Below are 27,764 nucleotides of genomic sequence, written 5' to 3' on the forward strand. Positions count from 1 at the left end.
TTTTTTTAATGTAAAGTTAACTTGTTTGAATAAAGAATAGCTAATTGCCAAAGCGCTTAAAATTTCGTATAAAGAATTTCGTAAAAGTTTTGTTTTAGCCTTCCTCAAAAAACTAATTGTTTCTTTACACTCACATCAAAATGTTTTTTTTTTGAATTCATTCAAATCAGATGCCCCGTTTCTCAAAAACTGTAAGTTTAAGCAGTTTTGCTTGTATGTAAATTTATTCAAACAGGTGCACTTGCCTATGCCAAACACTAACCAGCCCGTCCCATGTGTGGGTGTGTGCGTATGTATGGATACAATTTTTAATCAACGTTTTCAGGCGCACGGATCAACCGATTGAATGGGTTTAAAAAACATTTGATTTCTATTGTTAGGGAGATGTTCTGATTAGTTTTTGGCAAAGGCAGGTATAGCCGTTTCGGAGATACGGAGCAAAGAGTGCAAAAAATAGAAATCAAGTTTTTGAGAGAATGGAGCATCCGATTTGAATGATCAATTCGTATTGACGGAGAGAAGTGGTGATTAGATTTTGGCAGAGGCATATCCTGCCGTTTCGGTGATACCGAGCTAAATGTGCAAAAAATAGCAGTTTTTGAGAGAACTAAGCATCTGATTTAAATGATTTAAAAAACTTTCTGCTTGTTTGACAAAATGATTGCTTTTGGAAAAAAAATATTTAAAATTGTGTTTTCCAAAATTTTTTTTTCATTTTTTTTGTATATCGAAAATAATTCAGATTATAATTGCTCACTTTATAACTTAAATAAATAATTTTAACTTTGTATTTTAGGGACCAATTCTACCGCAATAACAGAAAATGTTACGGCAAGGCCATGTTACCCACCAACTTCCGCACATTATGCTACTGAATCATACTAATACTGTCAAGATGTCATGTATTTGCTGTGCGCTCAGGCGTTTAACACATAAGCTGCAACGTCACTTGTATGTTATAAAGCTGAGTCAGAAACACCCTGTTATCTGAGATCGTTTTTCTGATATTTGTGCGGTTTCTAAGTTAGGTTTTCTATCTAACAACCTGAGAAATACGCCTGACTACACATCAACCACATGACTTTGTCAATATTTAGTATGGAAAGTTCTTCATAACATGGCCTTCCATAACATTTTTCTTTTATGCGGCAGAAACGGTCTCTCAGTTTATATAACTCTTATAAATATTAGACAATGTTACAGTATTTATAATAATTTATATGAAAATATTTACTATTTCTCGAATATTTCGTTACGGTACGAGAAGTTCCTGCAATTTGCCTTAAGGCACGATGTCATACAAAACTAGTTTTTATGTTATATTGCTAATCATTAGAAGTAACAAATAATTTTGCAATAGAAATAAAAAATAGAAAAGCAAAACCAAATGTACTTTTGGACTTGAAGAAGAATCTCTCTAGCAATCAAAGAACAAAAATTAATTTTTTATGCTTCTATGTAATTATAAAAAAACACGAAATGAATCTGCAATTTTTCTTCAAGCTCTTCTTCGAGTTGCAAATTTATACATCAAAGTACAAATGCAGATTTATTTAGTGCATTGTTAAAGATATAAAATTTACGATACGATACTAACATCTATTTATGGTATTATTCCTTTAAAATCATAGGCCTCATGTGGAAATAACTTCTGTAGTTTTTAATGTCGTGAGAATTTGTGCTGCTTTTCACATAACGGAGAAATTCTAAATTTTATGTAATAACATACATATTACAAATATCCTACAAAATTAATGTACGTCGTGCAGTATTTTAATACTTTATGCCCATCGAATTTTCATCTCATATTGCAGAATAAATTAAATAATTTTAACACTATATTTTTAGAAATAATTACTATGTCTGAGAGATGAAAATCTGAGAAATTAAAAATTAATAGTCGAATGTTTTATTTTATGTCGCTCTAATGGGTAACACATTTCTATAATGATGAATTAGTTGGAAGTTTTACTGAACTAATTGATTTCATTTTCACAATGTAATTGCTCAAAGTCGTTTGGACTTTTGTGCCCCATTATTATAATTTAAATAACCTAATTTTGAAATATTTGACATTTTTCGTACATAGAAATATAATACAAATAATTTTTTCATATAAAAATAATTTTACACCTTTCTAAAATAATATTATACATGTGTACAATAATAATAACTAACTGAATATTTTAAAAAAATCACGTTTTTACCTTTATTTTGCTAACATATGCAATAAATTTTTACATCTTTATACATAAATATATTACATATAATTTACCTTACGTTTCAAAAATAGTTTTATTATCATACCGTGTGGAAAGATGGTAAAATATTTCAAACTTCACGTTTCAGTCCACACATTTTGTATGGTTGAACAGAATTATAAAATCTAAAAATAGTAATAATAAAAACTCCAAGTTTAAGCACCTGATAATTGAAAATTTTAATGAAAGTTATTAAACTTACTGGTGCCTTATGGAAATACAAATAAACTAGATGCAGCAATTAAATGCACTTGCACTAGGCGATGATAACATAAGCAAGATTTTTATTCAGATGTTTTGAGCTAAAATAGAAATTTTAATTAAAATATGTGTATTATCTATTCTTTTATTTGAATGGTTGTTTAGAATGGTCAGAAGAATGCTAATAGACTTTGTGACTTCACTAAAGATGCGAATATACCATGAATTGGATATTTTGATATAAACTTTATATTATCAACAATCACATATATGTGAGATATATCTATATTACAGGGCGACCCTACCTTGAAAGCGATGCATGCAAAAAATTCGGGCGCACGCCTTAAGGGCCTAACGAGATTCGGATATAGTTTTTTCAATATCACCCAAAAATATATAATTTCTTTGCATCTTTGCATCTAACTCAGTGGTCTGGGAACTTTTGGAACCATTACCCCAAAATGTTTTTGTGCAACCTCTCATTACCCCACAAAAAAAATTAACTAAAAGAGCCTATAATTAGAATCTGTTTGCAACATATTTTTGTATAACCTACCATAACCCGCAGATTAACGGTTTGCTACATTTTTTGTTACTTCTAAACTTTGAAAAAGGCTGAAACAATAAGTAAAAACTAATAATATATTTTTCATAAAAATTCTACTAATACATGAATAAACTAGTGGTGTATGGTATCATGCCTTAAGGAAAATTGTTGGAACTTTCCGCCACCCTGTCGAATTGTTCGAGGAATTTTAAATATTTTCAGTTAGATTATTATAAATACTGTAACATTGTATAATATTCATAAGATATATATAAGCTGAATTACAAAATAAAAAAAATATTTATTTGAAGTATATAAGTGAGCTTTAGAACTTTAGCCAGAAAAATTAAAATCTGAATTATTTTCGATATTCAAAGAAAAATGTTTTGAAAAAAAAATTTAAATATTTTTCTTTCCCAAAAGTAATTGTTTTGTCAACACAAAAAGCAAGTTTTTTTAATCATTCAAATCGGATGCTTAGTTCTCTCAAAAACTGCCATTTTTGTACATTTAGCTTTGTATCTTCGAAATGGCTGGACCAGTCTTTGCCAAAACCTAATCACTACTTCTCCCAATCATACAAATTGAATGCTTTTGGGATCATTCATATGGGATACTCTGTTCTCTCAAAAACTCGATTTCTATTTTCTGCATTCATTTCTTCCGTATCTCCGTAACGGCTGGACCAGCCTTTGCCAAAACTAATCAGCATATCTCCCTATCAATAGAAACCGAATGTTGAATGAACCATTCAAATCGGTTCATCCGTGCGCCCGAAAACGTGAACGATAAAATACGGACACACAAACACACACACACACACACATCCATTTTTCTGAGGTATGCCAAAATATTCAGAAAACCTCTGAAACGTGAAGAAATACAAAAATTTTCGATTTTCAGCCCATTACTATAACTTACCCCACGGGAATAATAATGCCACAAATGACAATAAACACGCACACATGAAATGTAAGAACATTACGATTTGGAGAAATGGTGTAGCTTCATCTTTGATTTTTGATTTCTTCAGAATTTCATGTCTGCTAAATATGCGAGATATGCAACCCAGGAAGAGTTTTTAAAATTTTCAGCAAGAATATTTTTTGAGAAACCATAGGGTTTTCAGCTTCATTTTTAAGAGTCCATACTCAATTTATAATATTTCCGCGAGAGAGCCACTTTACTACTGTATAATAAAGAAGGTAGATCTTAGCTTCACCATCTGACATAATTCACAAAATAGCCGCGCAAAAATCTTGATAACATCATGAGTGTGGGTTATTTTCCCTTACAAAAGCTGAAAAACCATAAACATGACCCAGCATAGATGAAGCTTAATCCAATTGGATGGATATTTTAATCTTTGCGCTTTGAAGTATTCGTTTACTTTATTATAAATATCTATTCCACGACATCTGAACTCGAGAAGAAAACGATTCAGCAATTTCTTTTCAAAATTATCTGCACCTTTATAGCAAACATATACCAGTTGTGAATTACTACGGAAATCCGTTGTCTCAAGCTGAATAGCAAAATATTAAGTTTGTTTAATGCAAAAACTTCACATATTTTCTAATGCAGATATTCTTTTCGGTAGTAGGTTTTACTGAAGCTGATTTAAAACAAGCAAAATATTTAACTTGTTTTAGTGCGAAAATTACTTATTCCTTCACATTTTCTGCTAATGCAGAAATTCTTTCCGACAGTAGGTTACTCAAGCTGATTTAATGCTTTGCACATATATACTTTTTACCCCAAAAAATTCCACTTTTACCCCATTGGTTAATTTACCCCGGTTCCCCGACCACTGATCTAACTAGTTCTGGTTACTATTCAATCAATACAAAAAAGAAAAAGTTTGTATGTCACTTGTTTTGTAGATCAAATAAAATTTAGATGTTGATTTGATAACTTCTTTGATCATTCTAACTTCGCTTCGTTAGGTTTGTTTTACCCTTTCATGTAAACCTCTATAAAAAGACACTGTTAAATTTGCTTTTATATTTCGTCTATAAAATACGAATAATGTAAATTACAGTATTTATAATAATATATTTGAAAATATTTAATATTTACGAAATTTGCCTTCAGGTACGATTCAATACACCACTAGTTTTAAACTTTTGTTTTTAAAAAAAATATTTTCCTGATCAATGTTTAACTTTAAAAAAAATGGCTACATAGCATGCTATTCCTCCTCTAAAATAAGGTGTTTAATGTAGATATTTATTTATTTTTGGGGGTGAAACGCTGTTTTCCCTATTTCATTTCATATTATAACGCAGGTTAAACACTATAATTCATTAAAAATATATTCATTAAAAACATTCATATCCTGAAAGACATATGGTGTTTCCTACTTAACATAATATTTATAAAAAATGACACGAAACCTTAAAACCATATCCTAGTGTGATACAAACACGCAGGGTTATTTTATTTACCCTATATTTAGTATTGTAATAAATATTTGTAAAATATGTATCATATGGAAACTCAAAAATCAATACACTGGATAATATATAAATTTAAAAAGTACTTTATTAAATAATTTAAATTACTATAAAAATGTATATATTGTTGCTATATAAAATTGTTGCTATTATTCGAAAAATATGACCTGTGTAGAATTTTGTTTTCTATTAATCAAATCATAAGAAATTAATAGGTTAGATTAGTGATGTATAGGATCCTGCCTAAAGGCAAATTGCTGGAACTTCCGTACTGTAATTTAAAACTTTTAGAAACTCGGAAAAAGTTTTTTTTTTTGAAAATTTTAAATATTTTTGAATATTTTAACATTTGAATAATTTGAATATTAAAAAAATTTCCCTTTATTGAAATACTGATATTTCTTGAAAACTTGGAAACTTCTTGGCCATAGTGTATATTCTTTATATAAAATTAACTGAGTAACTAGTGCTTTAATTATGTCAAAAAATTATTGTTATATTTTCTCTCGACATCAATTAACACTTAGTGAATCAATTAAAAAACCTATAATATATTTTGTCATATTGTCTAAAGTATTATGCTTGTAATAACTTTCAAACTGAACTTTGAATTAATTGTTCAAATGAATTTAATTTTTGCAATAAATTATTTAAATTATTTTGATTTTTTAAATAAAGTAATCACAATTATTAAATCATAAAACTTCAAAATGCGCTGTCATGGTGCAATGTTAAAGTTTCGATCTTGTTCAAATCCTTCGTTGCGAGCAACTTGATACCAAGCAGTGATATTCATTATTACATATGGAAAAATATGTTTCCAAATGAAAATAACCTTTCTATGCATTGCCGCAAAAAAGTTAAAATATCACCACTATTAGGAACGAATTATTAAGAGTTATCTTCTAATGAAAAATATATCATAATTAGAATAGGACAACAGTTGGATTTCCTTCTAATGAAAAAAATCAAACTAGAATAGGCTAAGTACTAAGTTTCTTTCTGATAAAAAAAAAATAGAAAAGAACTATTGGATTGCCTTTAAAATTCTATTAAAAATAATCATCACAACGGATTATTAGAAGTCTAAATTCTGACTAGTAAGGTCTCGGTCTTGATTCCTAGTTTAATTTATGCATTGTTGTCACTTGAAAATATAGATCAAAAATATGTTTTCTAGTAATGTAAATACTAAATAGCCTTTCTCGTCATTGCAGCAAAAAGTTAAACTATCATCTCAATTAGAAACGAATAATTGGGAGTCGTCTTTTAATAAAAATGCTAAGTTGTTGATGCTTATTGTTTAAAAACAAAACTAGTTGGTGTTGGTATTTTGCTTTGAGGCAAGTTACATGAACTTCCCGATATGTGTAAATAAATAATAATCGACTTAATCAATAAAATATAAATTAATTTATGAGTGATTAAAAGTATTCCGAGCTATTTTCTAAAAGCAAATTTAACTAGTGGTGCGTGGCTTAAGGTAAACTGCTGGAACTTACCGTACCAAAAATTAAAACTTTTAAAAAATATTTAATTTTTTTTAGAATTTCGAAAAAATAAAATAAATTTTTGAGAATTTTAAAATTTATGAAAATAATTGACCTTTTTGAAAAATTTGATTTTTTTTATGCTTTGAAATATTTTGAAAATTTTGAACATGAAAATTTTTATAGATCTTTACGCTTCAAAGGTTTCTGAATATTTTGGCATACCTTAGAAAAAATGGATGTATGAGTGTGTGTGTGTGTGTGTGCGGATACAAATTTTTGTCGCCGATTTTCGGGATTAATAAGAAGACGTGCTGATTAGTTTTTGGCATAGGCAGGTCTAGCCGTTTTGAAGATACGGGGCAAAAAGTGCCAAAAACGGTAGCTTAGTTTTAAAGAGAACGGAGTGTCCGATTTTAGTAATTCAAAAAACATTTTACTTGTATTGACAAGATGAAGAACTGATTAAATTTTTGGGAAGGCAGGTCTAGTGGTTTCGTAACATCGTTTGTCCGTTAGACGGCGACGCGGCGCTTACACGCTTTGATATTGCGTCTCTATGCAGCTAAAGCAGTGCGATCGCTTTGAAAAAAAGTTCAAAATTCCCAAAATATTTCAAAATAAACAAAAACATTTTTTCTTCAAAAGTTTTTTTCCAAAAAAGTCATTTTTTCAAAAGTTAAAAAATTTCATCTTTTCTAAATAAAATATTTTTTGAACGGGAAGTTCCAGCATTTTGCCTTAAGGTACGATGCCATACACCACTAGTTTAGTCTAAAAATTGCAAAAAGGGTCAACGCTGCTTCTGTGGTATTTTTGGAGAATCAGATCTCACGAAATTGAATACAATCAATATTTAATTAAACTTATTTCTCAAATCTAGAAGATAAGAATGCATCTCTGTGCATATAATCGACACATGGGTTTTGTGTACTTATTTGTTTCCCAAGAAGCATCAGACCCCGCTCGAACACAAAACGTAGGTAGTATATATACTTATCGCCTTAACTGATTTGCACCGCGCGATCTACCAGCGAACGTCCCAACTGCCATCTGTCGGCTAAATAATATATTAAGTTTAGTTTGCTGCATTAAGAAATTAAAATTCCCGTAGTATAAGTTATAGTAATCGTAAAAAATCGAAAATAAAAATTTTTATATACTTTGCGTTTTAGGGGTTTCTGAACATTTTGGTATGCTTTAGAAAAAATGTGTGTGCGGATACTAATTTTCGTCGACGATTTCGGGAATACGGTACAACCGATTTCAATTATTCAAAAAACAATCGATTGCTGTTTATAAGGAGACGTGCTCATTAGTATTTGGCGAAGGCAGGCCCAGCCGTCCCAAAGATACGGGGAAAAAAGTGCGAAAAACGGTAACTCAGTTTTTAAGAGCGTCCGATTTTAATAATTCAAAAAACGTTTTACTTGTATTGACAAGATGAAGAACTGTTTACATTTTTGTGAAGGCAGGTCTAGCGGTTATGGACTCTCAATAAAAATAATTTTAAAAATGTAATTTATTGGCCATATGTACATCAAATTATCAGATATTTTATAGAGATTTGAATTACGATTTTTGAAACTTTTCACCCCGTATCTTTAGAACGGCTGTATCTGCTTTCGCCAAAAACTATAATCAGCACGTCTCCTTATCAATAGGAATTGAATGTTTTTTGAATCATTCAAATCGGTTGACCCGTGTTCAGTTGGCGACAAAAAATTGTTTCCGCACATACATACACACTCGCACATACATATATCCAATTTTTCTATGATAAAATGTTTTTGAAAAAATAATAAATAAAAAATGATTTAAAAAAATATCCTCCCCGGCGGGGAATCGAACCCCGGTCTCCCGCGTGACAGGCGGGGATACTGACCACTATACTACCGAGGACTTATTTTCTTGGCTCTTCAGGCGGAATGCAAGCGCACGCGTTACGATTAGATTCGATTACAATTGCTGGATTGGGCATTTCAAATTAAACATAGAATTATTTTTGTTATAATTTTTATAATACTACAAATATTTAGTAATTGATTTTTTTATCGATAAAACTTATTTTGTAATATTCTTCAAGTAGATAGAAGAAATGAATAAAATCCTTAAACTTCTCAATAAAAGTACAAACAAATTTGGAATGATTTTTGTTGTAATTTTTGAAATGTAAGTATAATCTTTATTGGCTCAAAAAATATTCGATTCTTATTGATAAGGAGATATGCTGATTAGTTTTTGGCAAAGACTGGTCCAGCCGTTTCAGAGATACGAAGCAAAGAATGTAGAAAATAGAAATCGAGTTTTTTGGAGCATCAGAATTGAATGATCCAAAAAACATTCAATTCATAATGACGGGGAAAAGTGGTGATTAGTTTTTGGCAAAGGCAGGTTCAGCGGTTTTGGAGATACAGAGCTAAATGTGCAAAAACCTTAAGGCAAATTGCTGGAACTTTCCGTACCGTAACGAAATGTTGGAGGAATATTAAATGTTTTCAAATAGATTATTATAAATAAATACTTTAACTTGTCTAATATTTATGAGAATTATATAAACTGAATTGCAAAGTTGAAGTTATTTATTTAAAGTATATTAGAACTCTGTCTGTCTCCGTCTATTAGAATTAAAATCTGAATTATTTTCGATATACAAAATTTTTTTTTTTGAAATAAAATAAACAAGAAAGAAACAAGCAGAAAGTTCTTTGAATCATTTAAATCGGACGCTTAGTTCTTTCAAAAACTGCCATTTTTTGCACATTTAGCTCTGTATCTTTGATATGGCTGGACCTGTCTTTGCCAAAAACGAATCACCGCTTCTCAAAATCTTTACAAATTAAATGTTTTTAGACCATTCAAATCGGATACTTCGTTCTCTCAAAAACTTTATTTGTGTTTTCTGCACTCTTTGCTCCGTATCTCCGTAATGGTTGGACCAGCCTTTGGCAAAAACTAATCAGTGTATCTCCCTATCAATAGGAATCGAATGTTTTTTGAACCATTCAAATCGGTTGATCCGTGCGCCTGAAAACGTGGACGAAAAAATGCGGACATATAAAACACACACACACACATCCATTTTTTCTGAGGTATGCCAAAATGTTCAGAAACCTTCAAAACGTCGAAAAATGCAAAAATTTTCATTTTCGATTTTCGGCCCATTACTATAAGTACCCTATGGGAAGTTAATAAATTATTTATATAATTGAACCAGTTTTCGTAGAACTGTAATGTTATACCAAGTAAATCGTCTAATTTTAATTTTAACAAACGTCAAAAAAAACACTCCAAACATTGTTGAATTTTTAAAACTAAACTGCTTGTCGGAAGGCCGTAACATTTCAGTATGTTCTATAAGACCATGATATATATCGCCAAAAAAAGTTTCATAAAAATTGGCTTAAATTTTTTTTTAACAGTAAATTACAAGAAAACGGCTCAGTAGATTTTCACCTAAAAGTAATCAGTATCATTCTCAACTAATATCTTTCGAACAGTTTTCGAAACGGCTCGGTCGATCGTCGCACAAAACTGAGAAACGATAATCCTCATCGAGATACATCAAATGGCTTTCAAATTTTTGAAATCGGTCCAGAAAACGTCGATTTACTGCAAAAAATCTGTTCACATACACGCACACACAGTACACACACCCACATACTTTTTTCAAATTTGGTCTCATTCGATTCAGAATGGCTTGAAACGTCGGGAAAACATCGAAAACATAGCGAATCGGATTTTTTTATGAAAACAATAACTTCTCCTTCGGGAAGTTAATAAAGCAAACATTTTTAATTAACAAACTTAAAAACAAACTCAAAATATCTATAAAGAAAGCATAGTTTTCTTCAAACATTTTTAATATTACTGGTAAAAATTGGTTTGAGGTCTATAAGGTCTATTGGTTTTTAAAATAAGTGATACCAGCAATTTGCTCCTATACACAATATTCCACACTACAATATTATCATTAGCATCATATAAAATTTGAAAAGGTCATCCGCTCCGCCTCGGTAGATTTATACGTACAAATATAATATAAAAATGTAGCATACAATTTACAATTTTGCTCTCAGCACTTCTATTGAGAGAAATTCAGAATCTCTCATAGACAACCAGAGTTCATTTCATTATCTGTGAATAAATTCGATCTATTTAGTCGGTCACGGGAGCCACACCCTCACCAGGGCTATCACGAGGAAAGATAAGAGTGGACGATAGAAAACTTGGCCGATGGCTATTTTAGTAGCCCATGATTCACGAGAGCTTTATTATCATCTAATTCCGGAATAAATGTTACAATAATAAATCTTCAATTGGTAGATGATGGTAGATGGACTCGCAGTTACAGGAAGAGATCGATGAATAGTATTGTGAGAGTCGGTGACTATGAATGAATATCAGTTGTAGAGTCAATCTATTGTTTTACTCATGACTTAGAAGTCAAGAAATAAAGTTGACAATAATTGCTTTGATTTGTTGATGTTGTGTGAGAGTCTTTGACTACAAATAAATAAAGGCAGGGAGTCGATCAACGGTTTCACACATGACCGAGAAGTATTCAAAGAGTAAGGTTGACGATCTCTCTTTTTGTTGATATGTAAGAGACTATGACTACAAATTAATACAAGTCGTGGAGTCCATTAATGGTTCTACTTATCACCTAGGAGTCTTCAAGGAGTAAAGTTTTCAAATATTGCTTTTTTGTTGATGTTGTTGATGTTGTGTAAGAATTAATACAAGTCGTACAGTTAATCGATGATTTTACTCGTCATCGAGAAGTCTTCAAGTAGTAAGGTTTCTATCATTGTTTTGTTTTGTTAATGACCAAAGAGTCTCTAAGGAGTAAGGTTGACGAACATTGTTTTTATTTTGTTGATGTTGTGAGAGAGTCTTTGACTACGAGGAAATACAACTACAAGTCGTGGAGTTTATCGATAGTTTAGAAGACCGAGAAGTCTTTTAAGAGTAAGGTTGATGATTATTGTTTTTTTTTGTTGTGAGAGAGTCCATGACTACGAATTAATATAAGTCGTGATGTTTATCGATGGTTTTACTTATGTCCAAAGAGTCTTCAAAGAGTAAGTATTTTTTTTTTTTGATGTTGTGTTTGTTTGTCCAGAACATCTGTTTACAGTCTCAAATACATAGCATACTTAGGTTCTTATTCTCTGTTACACATCTTATGGCAAGATCACACTTATTTTGTTCAGAATGTTGCTTTAAATGTAATAGCTATTCTCCGTTACTCATTTTCTATAATATGGCAGCATAAAGAGGGTACTGTAGTACAGTAGGTACTGTAGCTATGCACTTAAAATAGAATAGGCGCGAAATCCATCTAATGTTACTTTGACATTCGTGCTATTTGGACTTTGGCGCTTAAAACTATAGTTTTCAGCCATTGGCAGTGTCCAAAATACAAATAAACGCTCATATAAGTAAAGTCTTTTAACAGTTTCTTGACTACCAATCATCACTATTGAGAGCAAACATATAAAACATGGTTTGTTCAAATAAAATAGGTGCAACGAGAATAATTGTTCTATAAAGTACTCTTATTTGTGACATGCATTACTACGAGAAACTGATAGCATAGCATAGCTGTTTTATTCAAAAATAGGCCCACTGTTTTTTTGACTGGTTTATAATTAGGTTCTATGATTTTATATTATTACAAAAAATGCAACTAGTTGTTAGTTATTGGTTATCTTTCTGGAAATCATAAATGTGAATTGCTACCACTCACATTAGTTTTATTTCTAACCAAACTCTTTTCTTATTTGGTTTGCAATACGTTTATTATAAAGATATTTAGTAATTGTTTTATTACTTTCATAGGCAGAAAGGCAACTTATTAGTTCAGTCTTCTAGTTGCAACATATTTTGATTATACTTGCTATATTTTTGCAGCAATGTCCATCAAAAGCAATGTATGCCAAAATCAGTTTTTCTAAAGCAAAGTTTGTCCTGGGCGTTTTCAACTCATTACTCATTTAAGCTAATTTTATTCAACTAAATTTATATAAATAAATTTTGGCTGAAAATGAGATGTGATGAATAATAAAAAAAATAAACACATATAAAACACAAATATTTCAACAGCTACTTCTAAATGCTTCATACCAGACAAAGAATATTCAATTTATTTAATCACATTATGCTGTACTTTTTGATAGTTTTTTATATTATTTAAATAGACAATCTGAATTTCAATTTAATCTTAATCCAAATTTTGTTCCTAGTGACCTCACTGAATTTTCAAAAAGAGAATATGTTTGGTCTGACAGAAGAACACTAGAATTAAATGTGGATATTTACAGCAGTGAATAAATGTCAAGATTTATTTTACAATATAACTTTCAATAATATCATAGGTATTAAATTATTCTGAGTACAAGTTTCTTTAGTATATACAATAAATAAATATACTTTCCGTAACTGTCTACGTCTATTCGAGTCATCCCAGACTAAACAACCAAAGATGATTTCCTGAAATAGAAACTTAAAAAAAGAAGGTTACGGAACTAAAAGTGGGTATATATAAAGGTATTTGATATTTTTTTACACTGTTATTTCTTTTGCCTTATTGTTAGAAAAACGCGTTAAAATAAAACACAAGGTTTTGTGCGACTTGCTTTTATACTCAATGATAATCATTTCAAATTCTACAATACCAATACTTTTTTATTTTCAACAATTACCAGAGCTACGTATTCTTTGAGCTGTGTTTCCTAACTTACATTTCTAATCTGTTAACTGGGGGCAACCCAGTGGTTAGTCACCCTTTTTTTATATTGCTATGTACTATGTAAAAACTATGTATATTTTATATGTATAACCATATATAAACAAGTATATGTATATAAGTGTATAACTAATAGTGTTATGTGTATGCAGCAAAAAAGCCACTGAGATTATATTTAAGATCTATAATTTCAAGTGAAAATTTGATATTTTACTGCTTAATATCGAGCTTGACCAATTTTGGGATTGAACCCCGGACTAATTGGGGCTAATAACGTACTTGCTTACCGGTTTAATATGGCAGATTTTATACTTTTATTGAGAAAATAATAAACTCTAATGATTAATCTAAATTAAAAATCCTCTAATAAATAATTAAAAACAATGAAGTAATAAATAAAGTATGATCAATAAAGATTATAATTACATTTTAAAAATTACAACAAAAATCATTCCAAATTTGTTTGTACTTTTAATGAGAAATTTAAGGATTTTATTCATTTCTTCTATCTACTTGAAGAATATTAAGTTTTATCGATAAAAAAATCAATTACTAAATATATGTAGTATTATAAAAATTATAACAAAAATAATTCTATGTTTAATTTGAAATGCCCAATCCAGCAATTGTAATCGAATCTAATCGTAACGCGTGCGCTTGCATTCCGCCTGAAGAGCCAAGAAAATAAGTCCTCGGTAGTATAGTGGTCAGTATCCCCGCCTGTCACGCGGGAGACCGGGGTTCGATTCCCCGCCGGGGAGGATATTTTTTTAAATCATTTTTTATTTATTATTTTTCAAAACATTTTTTTATAAACATTTTATTATAGAAAAAATGCATATATGTGTGTGCGAGTGTATGTATGTGCGGAAACAATTTTTTGTCGCCGATTTCGAAAACACGGGTCAACCGATTTGAATGATTCAAAAAACATTCAATTCCTATTGACAAAGAGACGTGCTGATTATAGTTTTTGGCAAAAGCAGATACAGCCGTTCCGAAGATACGGGGTGAAAAGTTTCAAAAATCAAAATTCAAATCTCTATAAAATATCTGAAAATTTGATGTACATATGGCCAATAAACAATTTGAGCCGCCAAATTACATTTTTAAAATTATTTTTATTGAGAGTCCATAACCGCTAGACCTGCCTTCACAAAAATGTAAACAGTTCTTTATTTTGTCAGTACAAGTAAAATATTTCTTGAATTATTAAAATCGGACGCTCTTAAAAACTGAGTTACCGTTTTTCGCACTTTTTTCTCCGTATCTTCGGGACGGCTAGACCTGCCTTCGCCAAATACTAATGAGCACGTCTCCTTATAAACAGCAATCGAATGCTTCTTGAATAATTGGAATCGGTTGTACCGTATTCCCGTAATCGTCGACGAAAATTAGTATCCGCACACACATTTTTTCTGAAGCATACCAAAATGTTCAGAAACCACTCAAACGTAAAGTATATAAAAAAATTTATTTTCGATTTTTTGCGATTACTATAACTTATTCTACGGGAAGTTAATTATGCATTCTAATTTCTTAATGCAGTGAACTAAACTCAATATATTATTTAGCCGACAGATGGCAGTTGGGACGTTCGCTGGTAGCTCGCGCGGTGCAAATCAGCTAAGGCGATAAGTATATATACTACCTACGTTTTTTTATTCGAGAGGGGTCTGATGCTTCTTGGGAAACAAATAAGTACACAAAACCCATGTGTCGATTATATGCACACAGATGCATTCTTATCTTCTAGATTTGAGAAATAAGTTTAATTAAATATTGATTGTATTCAATTTCGTGAGATCTAATTCTCCAAAAATACCACAGAAGCAGCGTTGACCCTTTTTGCAATTTTTAGACTAAACTAGTGGTGTATGGCATCGTACCTTAAGGCAAAATGCTGGAACTTCACGTTCAAAAAATATTTTATTTAGAAAAGATGAAATTTTTTTAACTTTTGAAAAAATGATTTTGGAAAAAAAACTTTTGAAAAAAATGTTTTTGTTTATTTTGAAATATTTTGGGAATTTTGTACTTTTTTTCAAAGCAATCGCACTGCTTTAGCTGCATAGAGACGCAATATCAAAGCGTGTAAGCGCCGCGTCACCGTTTAACGGACAAACGATGTTAGGAAACCACTAGACCTGCCTTCCCAAAAATTTAATCAGTTCTTCATCTTGTCAATACAAGTAAAATGTTTTTTGAATTACTAAAATCGGACACTCCGTTCTCTTTAAAACTAAGCAACCATTATTGGCACTTTTTGCCCCGTATCTTCGAAACGGCTAGACCTGCCTATGCCAAAAACTAATCAGCACATCTTCTTATTAATACCGGAAATCGTCGACAAAAATTTGTATCCGCACACACACACGCGCACACACACACACATACACACACTCATACATCAATTTTTTCTAAGGTATGCCAAAATGTTCAGAAACCTTTGAAGCGTAAAGATATATAAAAATTTTCATTTTCGATTTTTTGCGATTACTATAATTTGCCCTACGGGAAGTTAAAAATTTGCCATTTGGTGGGTAAAAATGATCATTAGCCATATACACATCAAATTATCAGATAATTTATAGATATTTTAATAATAAGAACGAATTTTGTTTACATTTTTTTGGGCTCCGCACCAATGTTTATCCGTTCGACTACAACTAGATATTTTGTTCTACGCAAAAGTTCAAAATTTCCAAAATATTTCAAAGCATGACAGAATATAATTTTTCAAAAACATTATTTTCATAAATTTTAAAATTCTCAAAAATATTTTTTTCGAAATTCTGAAAGAAAATAAATATTTTTTAAAAGTTTAATTTTTGGTACGGGAAGCTCCAGCAATTTACTTTAAGGCACGATGCGACGCACCACTAGTTACACTTGAAACTGTGAACACAATGATCGGGACAGACAATTCCTACAAAACTAGAAATGTACGCTTTATTTTTGTACACATCTGACAAATATAGACATTATGTATAAGAAATAAATAATAAATGTCTTTAATAAAAAAAATATTTGCGTCGGCCGGGAATCGAACCCGGATCAACTGCTTGGAAGGCAACTATGCTGACCATTACACCACCGACGCTATGAGAACCGTAGTGCATGCACGTCATGTAGTATAGACAATTTCATTTGCAATAGCTTGATAAATTTATTTTTGATAATTGTAATTTATCATTATTATTATTAATTATACATCATTATCATTGCAAGTTCATAATATAATATCTTTTTATTTTATTTGTGATTATCATTTTTATTATTTATATTGCCATTATTATTCAGTATTTGTAATGAATATCGCTATCATTATTTATTATTTTTTATTTATATTGATTATTATTGCTCTAAGTCATACTTATTAATAACCATAATATAATTATTTTTGCATTTTTTTTTTCATTTTTTTAAATTTTTTTTGTTGATTTCTATATTTAAGCTACTATATTTTGTTTTCCATGCATAAATAATAATATTTTACTCTTAAATTAACTTATTGAGATACACTTAACGAAACTTTATGAGTTAGAAACAAATATATAAAAATAAAATAATCTGATTGGAAATAACATTTTGGGGACTGCAATTTGAAATCTAAAAAAGCAATAAGAAAATGATTTGTTTAATAGTTTAATAGTGACTATTTTCTCATTATCGCATTATATATTAATAATTAAATTAATATATTCGCATTATCCCATTGAAAAGGAGTAAAACCAAAGTTTGAAATTATATTAAAAAACTTTAAATCTAACTTTTGTTAATAAGTAGATGGATTAAAATACTTTACATACGTGTATGTATATACAAAGTATATACAGTTTTAACTTTTTCTTAAATCAATGTATCTTGAGAACCACTGATTATATTTCAACGAAATAATTGTATGTTACAACTAGCCCCAAAGTTTTGTTTCAACTGACCCAAAGTATGATTTTTTTACATTCATCAGGATAACTATTTAAAAAAATTTAAAAATTACAAATATTGTTACACATTACTAAAGATTGATAAATTTGGAACGAAGTAAGATATATAAAATTTAAAATCGATAATAATAACCCAAACAGAAATTTTATCAATATTATATATTACTATGGCAATATTTTGCAGGACAATTTACATGTCAAATCGAGACAAATAAATATTTTAATATTTTTCAAGATCTTATTGAAAACGCCAGTTACTAGTAACCCCTGTTATATATAGCCCCTATATCTCCCCTATAAATAAAATTAAAATCAGCTATAGTTTGAGGATCATTTTGTATCTTATCAAAAGGAAAAAGTCCACCCACAATCCAGAATTTTTTCCTTTGACATTGTTAACTTAGAAAATGCGTTTTAAAAATAAAGCAGATACAAATTTAGAAGCATGCCTTCTTTTTTTAAAAAAAATGCTTCTCGTAAACTTACTTCTATTTGAACTCATAGTGCTCTGAAATAGGCCAATTAGCGTCCTATGTACCTTTTTTTTAGAGAACTTTGAACTGTATTTTATCTGACATATAGACTTTTGATATCTTGTTAAAACCTTGTGTTTCATTAGTTGTTTTTTTTAATAACAAATTTAGAAACTTATGGCATTTTTTTTAATTAATTAAACTGAAGTTGGTATTCAAATTTAATTGCTACATACTAGCTAAAATTTTGTTGATTACTTTAAAAGTTTATTTGAAAATGTACACTACTTACTTTCATTTTTGCGCATTTTTCTTTGTATATTTTTGAATTTAATTTTGTGCCTGTTTCTATATATTTTTGTACTTTTGTGTTATTCAAAGCTTAATTGAAAATTTCGGAAAATCTATAAAAAATATTCCATTCAACTGTTAACGATAAATAAATTACCTAATAAGTTAAAAAAAAATAGTTTTGTGCTTTTTTCTATATATTTTTGTATTTCTGTGTTATTCAAAGTATAATTGAAAATTTAGAAAAATCTACAAAAAATATTCTATTAAACTGTTAACGATAAATAAATTAACTAATAAGTTAAAAAAAAAATAGTATAAGTATAAGTATAATTCCAGACTTTACATAACAAAGAAATAGCAAATTCTTAATTTTTTAGGAAGATCCTGTAGACCTTTATATAAGAATATAAATAAGAATTTGATATTTCTTTGTAATGACAAGTTCTGGAATTATACTTACATAAAAATAGATGTAATTAAGTTAAATTTTTAATTTTTGTCAATCTAATTAAAAAAACCTAGTTTCTTTATCTTTGTACTTTATAGACCATAATAAAAATAATTATCACTACAAATAAAATTTGAGAATAAAGAAGAATTTTATATTTATTAAAACTAAATCCTTTGCTCAGGATTTATTATAAAAAACCTGTATATATTATATTAGTATAAAATTTTAATATAGTTCTAATTTTTTGATCTTTAAAGATCCAAAGATGACCATAAAATTTTGTTCGAACAATTTAGAACAAAAAAACTTTTGAATATTATTACTTAAATTAATACAAAAAATATTTTGAGAATTTCAGAATCCAGGATCTCTAAAGAAAAATCTTAAGCTAATCACATATTTTATTATGTTCATCGGGAAGTAAATAATGATTCTGTTTGACCCATTTTCTTTTATAAATGAAACAACTTTTTTCTTTACTTCTTTCAATATGAGGAAAGATTGTTTCCGTTATAAAACCGATAATTTGCAAATACAATTAATAATACATCTAATTAAGATAATTGCTCTCTATAGTTTCCGTAAAATTAGCGGAATATATGAAACAGTTTTATGATAACGGAATTAAAATTTTAATTATTATGACAAACCGTTAACTGAGAAATGAAAGTGGAATTTCAATAAGAATTGATATAGTCGTTATTGGGAAATATAGTTTTTCTGTTGATATGATTCAAAACTCACATAAAAGGCACATGTAAAAAATGATTAAAATTTTATGTTCAGTTTAAAGAATTGAAATGAATTTCTCTGTATAGCAAAATTTACAAAGATTATAATATTGGATTAGATAGAATATGATATTTTATCTATAATAATAGCTTATTGCAAAACTTAGCTTTAGCTATTAAAATATTGGATGCTGAATAAAATTCTTCAATAATATAAATTTTCAGAAAATTTTGGAATATAGAAAAATTAAGCATATTTAAATTTTTCGCAGGTTCAAAACTTCATTAAATAAAATTGTAAATCAGGTTTTGAAATAGTTGAATAATTGTTACAATCTATACTCTTCTATATAAATTTAGTGGTTCAAATTTGAAATCCTTCTTGAATAAAAATTTCGAATTCGAATCGTATACTAATTTTTCTTAATTAGTTACCAAATTTTTTTTAATATTAATCCATGCAATAAAATTTGGTAAATGTTTTAGTCCAATAAAATTTATTTATGTTTATTTTTTAATTAATTGTATTACAATGAGTACATCATTGTCTCAAAAATTAGCCAAATATAAATTTTTACTAGACAAAATATGGGTTTACAAACCAATTTTACAAGAAATAAATTAAATAAATATTTTTATTTTAATTAGACAAAATACAGATTAAGGTTATGTACTATATTATATCTCTGTAAAAATCCTCTATGAAATTTATACTTTGCATTGGTAAAATAATGTCGCCAGTGGCGTCGGAACCAAATTTTTGATGGGTGAGCTCGTTTTTTTTTTTTAGATAGGCAGCCAGTGGTCTCGTTTTTTTTTAGAGATATTAGCCCATATAATTTTTTGAAATTGATGGGTGGGCTAAGCCCCCCCATCAAAATTCATGGGTGGGCTCAAGCCCACACAGCCCACGCGGTTCCGACGCCACTGAATGTCGCTATTATTTCGTAAAATTCGTTCAAAATTCAAAATAAAACATTTGATCTATTTGCGCCTGGTCGCCTTCTTTTACCCCGTCTATGGGGTAAAAAGGACCATAAACAATTTTGGAGAAACAGCAAAAAACACATTTTTATCATGATGAATTAGCTGGGAGTTCTACTGGACATAGTCAGATAGTTGATTGTTTGATATGTGTTATTACTACTTCCTCTATAACTAAACTTCCTCTAACCCGTAGGGTAAATTATAGTAATCGCAAAAAAATCGAAAATGAAATTTTCTATATATCTTTAAGTTTGAGAGGTTTCTGAACATTTTGGCATACCTTAGAAAAAATGGATGCATGTGTATGTGTGTATGTGACTGTATGTGTGTATATGATTGTGTGTGTGTATGTATGTGCGGATACAAATTTTCGACGATGATTTCGGGAACACGGTTCAACCGATTTTGATTATTCAGAAAACATTCGATTTCTGGTGATAAGGAGACGTGCTGATTAGTTTTTGGCATAGGCAGGTCTAGCGGTTTCAAAGATACAGGGCAAAAAGTGCCACAAACGGTAACTCAGTTTTTAAGAGAACGAAACGTCCGAATAATTCTAAAAACATTTTACTTGTATTGACAAATTTTCATGAAGGCAGGTCTAGCGGTTTTGGACATCTAGAGAAAAAAGTAAAAAAAAATGCCATTTGGCGGTCAAAAATGATCATTAGACATTTGCACATCAAATTATCAGATATCTTAGAGATTTTAGCAATAAGTATAAATTTTGTTTACATTACTATCGGTTTCGTACCAATGTTCATCCATTAGACGGCGACGCGGCGCTTACGCGCTTCGATTTTTCTTTCTTCGATATTTCGTCTCTATGCAGTAAAAGCAGTACGATTGCTTTGAAAAAAGTTCAGTTTTCTGAAAGTCTTTTTTTTTTCAAAAAAAAGTGAATTTTTGTCAAAAATTTATAGTTTCTCAAAAATTTATTTTTTTCAAAGTGAGATTTTATTAAAAATACAATCTTTTTTTTAAAAAAATTGATTTTTAGTACGGGAAGTGCCAGCAATTTGCCTTAAGGCACGATACCATACCCTTCACTAGTTTATTGTGATATTTGGTTTGGTTTAGTTTTCACAATGTTATTGTTCAGAGTCAAATCGGACCATTATGCCCCGCCCTCCTCTATGTATAATATAAACATATACATATACATGTGTAAACTAAAAATATATAAAAAATAACAGTAATAAGCAAAAGGTCAAATACCGAAAAAACAAAAACAACAAATATGAGACTCATCCTGTTTAATTTACACGTATTAAATAAAATTACTCAATTTCTTCTCCGAGCAAGGAAACACGGTATATTTTGAAACATCTATTCCGTAATTGAAACATTTTATTTTTTGTTGAACTTTCCGAGATATTTTGAGGGCAAAATATAAAAAAAAACTGTATCCTTTCTCACTAAAAACGAATGTATCGTAGTAATGGAATTCTGTGTGCAATGCATCAGCATATATTACCCTCTCTAATATGTTATTCTTAGATTTGATTTTTTGCTTTTGTGGTCTTGAAGATGAGTCTATTTTGGACTTATGAGAATACAGGGACATACTTTTTTCTTCATTTATCCATAAGCAAACCGTAATCTATAATAATAATTATTATTTCAAATGTAAAACTTATTTATAACTAGCTGTACCTGCGACTTCATTCGCGTGGAATTTAACAAATAAGTTTTTGGCTTTTTTTAATTGCTATTTATTATCAATTTTTTAACTTCCCGAAAGAGAAGAGAATTAAAAAATACGATTCGCTAATTTTATGTTTTCTCGACGTTTCAAGCCATTCTGAATCGAATGAGGCCCAATTTGGAAAAAGTATGTGTGTGTGTATGTGAACAGAGTTTTTGCCGTAAATCGACGTTTTCTCAAAAACGTCTGAACCATTTTCGAAAATTTAAAAGCCATTCGATGTATCTCGGTGAGGACTCTAGCGTTTATCAATCGATTGCGCGACGATCAGCCAAGCCGTTTCTTTGTGAATAGCAGAAAATTGAAAAAAAAATTGTCCACGTTTTAGCCCGCACTTCTGAATCGATTTTGAAAATTCAGAAACCGTTCGAAAGATATTGGTTGGAATCGTACCCATTAGTTTTTGATAAAGATTGGCCGAGCCGTTTTCTTGTAAAAAAAAAAATTCGACGATTTTCATTTTTTTTACGGTTGATACCATAGTCTTATAGATCATACTAAAATATTACGGCACTACGACAAGTCGTTTAATTTAAAAAAAAATTCAAAGTTTGCAAAAATTAGTATCGTTTATTGGCATTTGTCAAAATTAGACCTTTATTGACATTTGCTCAAAAACGCCTGAACCGATTTCAGAAATTTAAAAGCCATTTGATGTATCTCGAGGAGGATTATCGTTTGTGCGACGATCGGCCGAGCCGTTTCTTTGTAATTTGGAAAAAAGGGTCAAACTTTTTGTCCACATTACTAACTGCTCATACTAACGAAGCGATTTTAAAAAATCAAAAACTGTTGGAAAGATATTAGTTGGGAATGATACTGATTAGTTTTAGGTGAAAATCTACCGAGCCGTTTTCTTGTAATTAATTGTTGAAACAAAAATTAATCTGACTTTCATGGAACTTTTTTTGGCGATATATATCATGGTCTTACTTACTGAAATTTACGGCCTTACGATAAGTAGTTTAATGTTAAAAATTCATCAAAGTTTGAGAAAATGAGTAGTTTTCTTGACGTTAGCTAAAATTAAAATTAGACGATTTACTTGGTATAACAGTATAGTACTTGGTCTTAATAAACATACTAAACATTAAAATCCTACGAAAACTGGTTCAAATATAATAATTGTTGATTTTTAAAAAGTTGCTTTTTGAAAATACTCCGAGTTAACGTGTTCGTTCGTTTACAATTATGTGTAATAAATCAACTCATAAATTAATTTATTTTTTATTAATTATTTACACATATCGGGAAGTTCATGTAACTTGCCACAAGGCTAAATACCAATACCAACTAGTTTCATATTTTATTAAATAGCTTGAAAATTTTGTTTTGGGCACTTTTTTTTTAATTAGCTCAGCGGAAACTATATAAAATTCACTACATTTTTGTATAAACTGTTTTACAAAACTATAAGAAAATTGTTCAAAAAAATCTGGTTCAAACTCGTCCTTATATGGTACAAAACAGAATATATGGATCCGGGACATTTTTTCATATTTTATTAAATTACTTAATAATGATAATGAATAAATTAAAAAATAATAATAATTTTGTTCCGGATACTCTTTTTTAGTGAGCTTAGCAAAAACTATATAAATTTCACTACATTTTTGTATAAACTATTTTACAAAATTGGAAGAAAATTGTTACATAAAAATCTAATTCAAACTCGTCATTATATATGATGTAACACAGAACATATGAATTCGGGTCATTTTTTTATATTTTATTAAATAACTTTAAAATTTTGTTTCGGACACTCTTTTTTATTTAGCTTAGCAAAATCCAGATAAAATTTACTATATTTCTGCAAAAACTATTTTACAAAATTGGAAGCAAATTATTTTAAAAAATCTAGTTCAAACATGTCCTTATATGGTGTAAAACAGAATATATGGATTCGGGTCATTTTTTTATATTTTATTAAAAATCTTAAAAATTTTGTTCCGGACATACTTTTCTATTTACCTTAGCAGAAACTAAATAAAATTTCTACATGACTATATATATATATACGTATATATATATATATATATGTATAGATCAGATTATAATTATATAAATACCTGGTTCAGGCGTTTTTTTTATTTGACAGGTGTTGCCGCCATTTTTTGCACAAACTTTTCAGTTTTCCGAATAACAACTATCAATCGTAAAAATCTAAAAACCAAAACTATAATAAGTAATATAATACACATTGTTTCTATTTGTAACAATTCGCACATAAAACTTACCTTATAATAATAAACACAGAATTTCTTTAATGCCGCCATTTTTAACACAAACTTTTCAGTTTCTAAATAACCGTCAATTGTAAAAATATGGAAAGCAGAACAACCACAAATAATTTAATAGACACTTTATTTTTATTTGTAACAATTTGCACGTAAAAGCACTTTTTAATAGTAAACTTTGCATTTTTTAAATAATATTATATATTTTGACAAGTGTACGCGTTGGTTCAAACTCGATAGTGTTCAGTATTGTGTTCAGTTTTCAAAGTACCAACCGCCATCCGTTAAAGTGACAGTTGGCGTTAACGGAACAGCCGTTAACATTAAATAAATAAAATATAATCATAATATAAGTATATAAAATATTTCCAGTTTTATTTATAATTTCAACATAAGGTTATTGATAAATAAATGTTTGTTATATTTCTAAAAAATAGTATTTGTGGTAGTTTTGCATTTTTGATTTTTGCGATTGGCGGGTGGTATTGTGCAAACTGAACTGTCAAGTTTGTGCAAAAATGGCGCCGAACACCTGTCAAAATAAATATTTATAAAAAAGTTTCTATTAAATTAAATATTAATAATAGTAAAGTTTATTATTAAAATTGCAAGTGTTATAAGCAAATTGTTATAAATATTAACAAAGTGTGTATTACATTATTTGTGATAGTTTTGCTCTTACTTATTAATATTTATGGTTAATATTTTGACAACTGAAATAAAATGTTTGTGCAAAAACTGGCGGCTTGTACTTGTCCAAATAATATTGTTAAAAAAACATAAAATTTATTATTAAAAAGTACGTTTGATGAGACATTTGTTATTGATTGAGAGACATTTATTATAAACAAAGAGTTCATAATATTATATTACTTGTGGTAGTTTTGTTTTTAGATATTCACTGCAATTAAAGCAAATAGATTATGTGTGATGAGGTCATGAGAAACCAGATCAAGGTAAGAAATTTAATATTATTCGATTTATTAACTATTAGTATTAACTAATTGTATTAAACAATAACTATATGCTAATTAGGTGTAAGTGGCATTTTGCCCTAGGCATTGATTAGTTTTTAGAAAAATTAACAACTTTATTTTCCAACTGACAATTGATTGACATTCTAAAATCTCAATTTTTAACTTCCCGAAGGAGAAGTTTATGTTTTCATAAAAAAATCCGATTCGCTAATTTTATGTTCTGAATTCTGAATCGAATGAGACCAAATTTGGAAAAAGTATGTATGTGTGTGTGTATGTGTATGTGAACAGATTTTTTGCCGTAAATCGATGTTTTCTCAAAAACGGCTGGACCGATTTCAAAAATTTAAAAGCCATTCGATGTATCTTGATGAGGGCTATCGTATGTCAGTTTTGCGCTACGATCAGCCAAGCCGTTTCTTTGTAAATCGCAGAAAAGTGAAAAAGTTTTCGTCCACGTTTTAGCCCGCAATTCTGAATCGATTTTGAAAATTCAAAAACCGTTCGAAAGATATTGATTGGAAATCGTGCTGATTAGTTTTTGGTAGAGATTGGCCGGGCCGTTTTCTTGTAATAAAGTGTTAAAAAAAATTTTTTTTGACGATTTTTATGATTATTTGTTTGACGGTAGATACCATAGTCTTCTAGATCATACTAAAATATTACGGTCCTACGACAATTGGTTTATCTTTAAAAAATTGTCAAAGTTTGCAAAAATTGGTATCATTTTTTCGCATTTGTCAAAATTAGACCTTTCGTCGACGTTTTTTGAAAAACGCCTGAACCGATTCTAAAAATTTAAAATCCATTTGATGTATCTCGAAGAGGACTTTCGTTTGTCAGTTTTGTGTAACGATCTGCCAAGCCTTTTCTTTGTAATTTGAAAAAAAGTGTTAAACGTTTCGTCCAAATTTAAGCTCATACTACCGAATTGATTGTAAAAAATCAAAAACTGTTCGAAAGATATTAGTTGGGAATGATGCTGATTACTTTTAGGTGAAAATCTACCGAGCCGTTTTCTTGTAATTAACTGTTGAAAAAAAAATTTAACCGGTTTTTATGGAACTCTTTTTTAGCGATATATATCATAGTCTTATAGAATTTACTGAAATATTATGGCCTTACAAGTAGTTTAATTTAAAAAAATCATCAATTTTGAAAAAAATTAGTAGTTTTTTTGCCGTTTTGTTAAAATTAAAATTGGACGATTTACTTGGTATGACGATAGTGTACTTGGTCTTAATCAACATACTAAACCATTAAAGTCCTATGGAAACTGGTTCAATTATGAAAGTTATTGATTTTTGAAAATTTGCTCTTAGAAAATACTCCGAGTTAACATGTTCGTTCGTTTTCAATTATGTATAATAAATCCACTCGGAATACTTTTAATTACTCATAAATGAATTTATTTTTGTTGATTAAATCGATTATTTACACATATCGGGAAGTTCATGTAACTTGCCTCAAGGCGAAATACCAATACCAACTAGTTATTCATGTAATAGAAGCATAATTGGTTTGGAGTTTTTGTGACACTAACCTTTATTTTGGAAAATCTTAATTCCGATATGAGAGTTATTTTTTTAAAAAAGTGCTGTCCTGTCTGAGCAATGTTATTTACAAGAGAAGTGGATGACTTGGTCTGTAATGTTTGGGAGCAGTCGGCTAGAAATAGATTTTTTCAATCTTGATCTCATACAGTTATTTTTTGACAATTTTAAGGAGTTTTATAATTTCGCGTCTTTCTGACTTATTTTATTAGTTCTGCAAATTGATGTATATACCATCATGATATGATGTTATATACCATGAATTTATAATTAAAACTAGCTGTAAGTGGAATTCTGTCTTGAGGCAATTATGGCATCGTGCCTTAAGGCAAATTGCTGAAACTTCCCGTACCGTAACGAAATGTTCGTGGAATACTGAATGTTTTCAAATAGATTATTATAAATATTGTAACATTGTCTAATATTTATAAAAATTATATAAACTGAATTGCAGAGTTGAAATTATTTGTAAAGTATATTAGAACTATAGTCAGAATTAAAAATAAAATTTTCGATATACAAAAAACTAAAAAAAAAAAATAAATAAAAAAAAATGGAACAAAAATTTCTTTTCCAAAATCTATTATTTTGTTAAGACAAGCAGAAAGTTCTTTGAATCGTTTAAATCGGACGCTTAGTTCTCTCAAAAATTGCCATTTTTTACATATGTAGCTCCGTATCTTCAAAATGGCTGGGCCTG

At 29.3% G+C, this 27,764-nt stretch overlaps 1 protein-coding gene and 3 non-coding genes across 4 annotated transcripts in view; 2 read left to right on the forward strand and 2 right to left on the reverse strand.

The window, feature by feature from the left end:
• The window catches only part of LOC113386957, a 170,285-nt gene that overhangs the window by 20,542 nt on the left and 121,979 nt on the right, over positions 1–27,764 (forward strand). The window lies entirely within an intron of this gene.
• Positions 8,786–8,857, reverse strand: Trnad-guc. Its single transcript has one exon. It is a non-coding gene; the product is annotated as a tRNA-Asp (tRNA).
• On the forward strand, positions 14,396–14,467 carry Trnad-guc. Its single transcript has one exon. It is a non-coding gene; the product is annotated as a tRNA-Asp (tRNA).
• On the reverse strand, positions 16,738–16,809 carry Trnag-ucc. The gene has a single exon. It is a non-coding gene; the product is annotated as a tRNA-Gly (tRNA).

Source organism: Ctenocephalides felis, unplaced genomic scaffold (genome assembly GCF_003426905.1).
Source record: "Ctenocephalides felis isolate EL2017-DRISC unplaced genomic scaffold, ASM342690v1 CF-g0.4_SCAFFOLD_00845, whole genome shotgun sequence".
Taxonomy (NCBI): domain Eukaryota; kingdom Metazoa; phylum Arthropoda; class Insecta; order Siphonaptera; family Pulicidae; genus Ctenocephalides; species Ctenocephalides felis.